This window comes from Sciurus vulgaris (genome assembly GCF_902686455.1).
Source record: "Sciurus vulgaris genome assembly, chromosome: 12".
NCBI classification, from domain to species: domain Eukaryota; kingdom Metazoa; phylum Chordata; class Mammalia; order Rodentia; family Sciuridae; genus Sciurus; species Sciurus vulgaris.
The window spans coordinates 34,668,685-34,674,292 of NC_136473.1; the positions used below are offsets into that span (position 1 = coordinate 34,668,685).

A 5,608-nucleotide genomic window follows, 5' to 3' on the forward strand; every position below is an offset into this window, starting at 1 on the left:
GAAAGACCTCTACAATGAGAACTATACAACACTAAAGAAAGAAATTAAAGAACACCTTAGAAGATGGAAAGATCTTCCATGTTCTTGGATAGGAAGAATTAATATTGTCAAAATGGCCATACTACCTAAAGTGCTATACAAATTCAATGCAATTCCAATTAAAATCCCAATGACGTACCTTACAGAAATAGAGCAAGCAATTATGAAATTCATCTGGAAGAATAAGAAACCCAGAATAGCTAAAGCAATCCTTAGCAGGAAGAGTGAAACGGGGTATTGCAATACCAGATCTTCAACTCTACTACAAAGCAATAGTAACAAAAACGGCATGGTATTGGTACCAAAATAGACAGGTAGATCAATGGTACAGAACAGAGGACACGGACACAAACCCAAATAAATACAATTTTCTCATACTAGACAATGGTGCCAAAATTATGCAATGGAGAAAAGATAGCCTCTTCAACAAATGGTGCTGGGAGAATTGGAAATCCATATGCAACAGAATGAAACTAAACCCATATCTCTCACCATGCACAAAACTAAACTCAAAATGGATTAAGGACCTCGGAATCAGACCAGAGACCATGCAGATTATAGAAGAAAAAGTAGGTCCAAATCTTCACCTTGTTGATCTAGGATCAGACTTCCTTAACAGGACTCCCATAGCACAAGAAATAAAAGCTAGAATCAACCACTGGGATAGATTCAAACTAAAAAGCTTTCTCTCAGCAAAGGAAACTATCAGCAATGCGAAGAAAGAGCCTACAGAGTGGGAGAATATCTTTGCCAATCATACTTCAGATAGAGGACTAATCTCCAGAATCTATAAAGAACTCAAAAAACTCTACTCCAAGAATTCAAATAATCCAGTCGACAAATGGGCTAAGGCAATGAATAGACACTTCACAGAAGAAGACCTACAAGCAATCAACAAACATATGGAAAAATGTTCAACATCTCTAGTAATAAGAGAAATGCAAATCAAAACCACCCTAAGATTCCATCTCACCCCAATTAGAATGGCGATTATCAAGAATACGAGCAACAACAGGTGTTGGCGAGGATGTGGGGAGAAAGGTACACTCATACATTGCTGGTGGGGCTGCAAATTAGTGCAGCCACTCTGGAAAGCAGTGTGGAGATTCCTTAGAAAACTTGGAATGGACCCTCCATTTGACCCAACTATCCCACTCCTTGGCCTATACCCAAAGGACTTAAAATCAGCATACTACAGACATACAGCCACATCAATGTTCATAGCTGCTCAATTCACAATAGCCAGACTGTGGAACCAACCTAGATGCCCTTCAATTGATGAGTGGATAAAGAATCTCTGGTATATATATACAATGGAATATTACTCAGCCATAAAGAATGATAAAATTATGGCATTTGCAGGCAAATGGATGAAATTGGAGAATATCATGCTAAGTGAGATAAGCCAATCTCAAAAAGCCAAAGGATGAATGATATCGCTAATAAGTGGAGGATGACACATAATGGGGGGGGAGGGAAGGGTTAGTGTTAGGGTTAGAGTTAGGGTTAGGGAGGGGGGCAAGTATGGAGGCAGGAAGTACTGTATAGAGGGTAAATAGGGGTGAGAGGGGTGGGGGGAAGGGAAAAAATAACAGAATGAATCAAACATCATTACTCTATGTAAATTTATGATTACACAAATGGTATGCCTTTACGCCATCTACAGAGAAACAACATGTATCCCATTTGTTTACAATAAAAAAAAAAAAAGCCATAGGAGCAGAACTGGAAGTTGGCTGAACTGGAAAAACAAAACAAAAGTCAACAGTGGTCCTTACATATGCTTTAAAATCCTCCCCCATCTCATACCACTGGGGGCACCAAGGTGCTCCCAACCCTCCACCACCTACAGGAGATGCCCAAGGAGCAAAGTGGTGGTGGTGAACTTGAAGCAGGCCAGGAGGGTGGAGCAGGGCAGGCCTGTGACTAAAAGGATGGATGGGGAACCTGGTTGGGATCACCTTGTCCTTCACTTGGGGTCTCTCCAGATAAAAGTCCTACTGAGTCCCTGGAGCAGAGCATAGCCAGCCAGGGAGAGCTGTGGGTTTAAGGTGAGAACAACAGTGAGGTCCCCTTCTATACCAGAACCCCCTGACTACTGGGCACCTCAGCATGGCCCTTGATAGGGCAACCTCTGGAGCTGGTGGCCTGGGGCATAGGCTGGCTCTGGCACAGGGTAACTCCCTGCTGTTCATCTTCCTTGTCTGAAGAAGAGAACAGTCCTAACCCTGCTTCCTCATCTGCCTACATGAATGCCAAGTGGGCTTACTCATGGAAAGTGCCTAAGGTGAAGCTCTGTGCAGGTGAGGCTCCATGGACTGGATGTCACAAGGTCGGCCCCAGTGTGAGCATTTACAACCACACACTGCCTGTCTGGCCAGCTTGCTCTGGGGAGTTAGTGCATTAGGAACAAGTGCAGCTGCAGTCGTCTTCTGTGACTATCTATGTCTCTGAAGTTCAGCTGAGCACAATGGCTGGAGCCAGTGTCAACCGCGTCGTGTCCCCAGGACCTCTCCATTGCCTGAAGGTGATCTTGGAAAAAGAAGGGCCCCGCTCCTTGTTTAGAGGATTAGGCCCCAATTTAGTGGGGGTGGCCCTTTCCAGAGCAATATACTTTGCTGCTTATTCAAACGCCAAGGAAAAATTGAATGGCATGTTTGATCCCAATTCTACCCAGGTACACATGATTTCAGCTGCAGTGGCAGGCATTTACTATACATTTCTCCCAAGAAAAGAGTGAGAGCACGTCATCTCATGATCCCCATCCGCAGATCACTTTCTGTAGAAATATGGACTAACTTAAACCTCGTTTTACTGCAATCACTGCAACCAACCCCATTTGGCTTATAAAGACTCTGTTACAGCTGGATGCAAGGAACCACGGGGAAAAACAAATGAGTGCTTTTGAATGTGTTGGTAAAGTGTATCGGACAGATGGGCTTGGAGGATTTATAGGGGCATGTCTGCTTCATACGCTGGCATATCAGAGACTGTTATCCATTTTGTTATTTATGAAAGTATAAAGCAAAAACTACCAGAATGTAAAACTGCTTCTGTGATGGAAAATGGTGACAAGTCTGTGAAAGAAGCATCAGATTTTGTGGGAATGATGCTGGCTGCTGCCACCTCGAAAACTTGTGCCACAACCATAGCATATCCACACGAAGTTGTAAGAACAAGACTAAGTGAAGAGGAAACAAAGTACAGATCTTTTTTCCAGACCCTGTCTTTGCTTGCTCAAGAAGAAGGTTAACAACCCATCTGGTGAGACAGATTCCAAACACAGCCATTATGATGGCCACCTATGAATTGGTGGTCTACCTACTCAATGGATAGCAGCAAAAGCCGCCCCGCCAGAGAAAAGGAATACCAAAAAGATAACACGGACCATGGAGTAGTGAGGCCAGCATGGTGGACAGAAGGAAAGTAGTTGGAAACATGGAACTACGCCCAAGCAGAAGTTCCATTGTAGGAGTTAAGGTGGTATCCTTGCCACATCACTTAGTGTCTCAGTAATGGGAAACATCCTCAGCCACCTCAGGAAATGCCGTTAGAAGCACTCCTTAAAATTGCCATTTTCTCTACCATGTCCACAAGATACAGTTGTGTTTTGTCGATTAATGTCATTCAGAGTATAGTGTTATTGTTCCATGAGCATTTTTTCAGTCTTATAAACAAAGTCATCCCTAATTATATACTGCATATATACTAGCCTATAAAACTTCTGTAGTTAAACTCCAGCGTGGTACTCATTTCATTACACCTTAACTTTACATTTTGTGCAATGGCTTTATCTTAAGAATGACTCCACTTTGTGGCCTTGGGGGTGGGAGGTGACAGGAGAGAATTTCATGTTAAGATAATTTTTTAATACTGATCATGTATTAGAAACAGTGTTCATAACATTTTTCTGGGCTTTTGTTTTGAAGGGCTCATAATGTGTTTAAGCATTCTTTGTACCCTATAGTGCCACAACATCATGGAAAAGCAGCATGTCATTACAAGTTTTTTCTGAGGAACATCTCATTTTGTTGTAGCAAATTCGTAACCTGTCCTTTGAGGAGGTATTCTGTTTCTGTTTGTATTTAGCAAGCAAAACTTACATCACCTTTTGTGCATTATGTTCAGTTTTTAAAGCAAGTATTATTTATGTACTAGAAGCAAAAGATTTTGAAGTCCTAGATTACATTTGTGCAACAATTAGAAAGGAGAAACAAAGTCTGTTTTTTCCCCAAGTACATTCTGCCATAGTTTGACAGATCATTAAAAAAAACTATATATGAAAGTTACATAAAAGTTGATTTTTTAATTGATTCTAATATTTAAAGATAAAAACATTTATCAAAGCATTGTACTTTTTAAAAATTTATGTGTTTTTTCATCTGTTTTCTATCAGATAACTTTTAAAACTTTGGTATGGTGATTGTCAGCACTCCGCAGTGGTGTGTGTTATTACAGAATCTCCTCAGAAAGTTGAACTGAGCCTCGTCCAGTTCAGGCAGTAGGTACTGAAAGCTTCCACTCAAAGCAGGCACTCCCAGAAATGGTTTCCTACATTCCACAATCCAAATCCGAGGCCATGGTGCCACTGCTGTGGTTGTGGATGCCATGAAGTGCTTTCTACCGCAAAGCCTCTGTCTTGGTTCTTGTTATGTAACAAGGTACAATCGACCTTCCTAGAATAGGCCCAAATTGATTAGTAATTTGAAACCAAAATAGAATGTTGTGAGGTTGTTTAATCCAGTCTTTTGTCTCAAACCTACCATGCACTGTGAAGTAGCATTATTTTAGGATCAGCAGAATTGGGGTTGTTCAGAATAAATTAGTCCCTCTTTCAGAGTCCCTCATGCCTGTCTCTAGTTGACATGCTCTTCTACCCAAACGGAGTAATTGTAGGGTCCCATTGGGACTGATGAATACTATAGGAGAAATATGCTGACCACTAATCATGACTTTAACATTCCTAGGAATGGACATTTCTGAATGGTGTAAATTGAAAGGAATTTTAATATATAAAATACAACATTCTCTCTGTTCTTAAATCTCTATCATGCTCTTATATTTCCCATTAATCTGTACACTGATTTTTTTGCTACTCCTTTAGGAACTGAAAATTCTAGTCCTACTCAGTTATGTTAATGAACTTTTTGAATGTACCCCAGTGTATGTGAAGAATTAAATATGACCTATCCATCATAGCTAACACATCAACTTTTAAAGAGTTGGTAACTTTTGCCCATTTATGTGTTTTGTTCTTCTTTCATTTATGTACATGGCTGTAAATTAAAGTATGCTTATGAAAAAAAAATACAGTCTTTTCTCCAATGTGAGTTTTTGGCATATTTGTCAAGGATCATATGGCTGTATCTGTGTGGGTTTTTTGTTTGTTTGTTGTTTTGTTTTGTTTTGTTTTTTGTATCTTTCATTCTGTACCATTGGTCTATATGTCAGTTTTAGTATTAAAAACTAGTATAAGTACCACACAGGTTTTTTGTTGTTGTTTTTGTTTGTTTGTTTGTTTTACAATAGCTTTGTAGTATAAGTTACAGTAAGGAATTGGGTTGTTGTC

At 40.2% G+C, this 5,608-nt stretch overlaps 1 pseudogene across 1 annotated transcript; it reads left to right on the plus strand.

The window, feature by feature from the left end:
- The first annotated feature begins 2,840 nt into the window (after positions 1-2,840).
- On the plus strand, positions 2,841-3,726 carry LOC306642440 (solute carrier family 25 member 36-like; annotated as a pseudogene). Its single transcript has one exon. The product of its transcript is annotated as a solute carrier family 25 member 36-like (transcript).
- Positions 3,727-5,608: the final 1,882 nt, after the last annotated feature.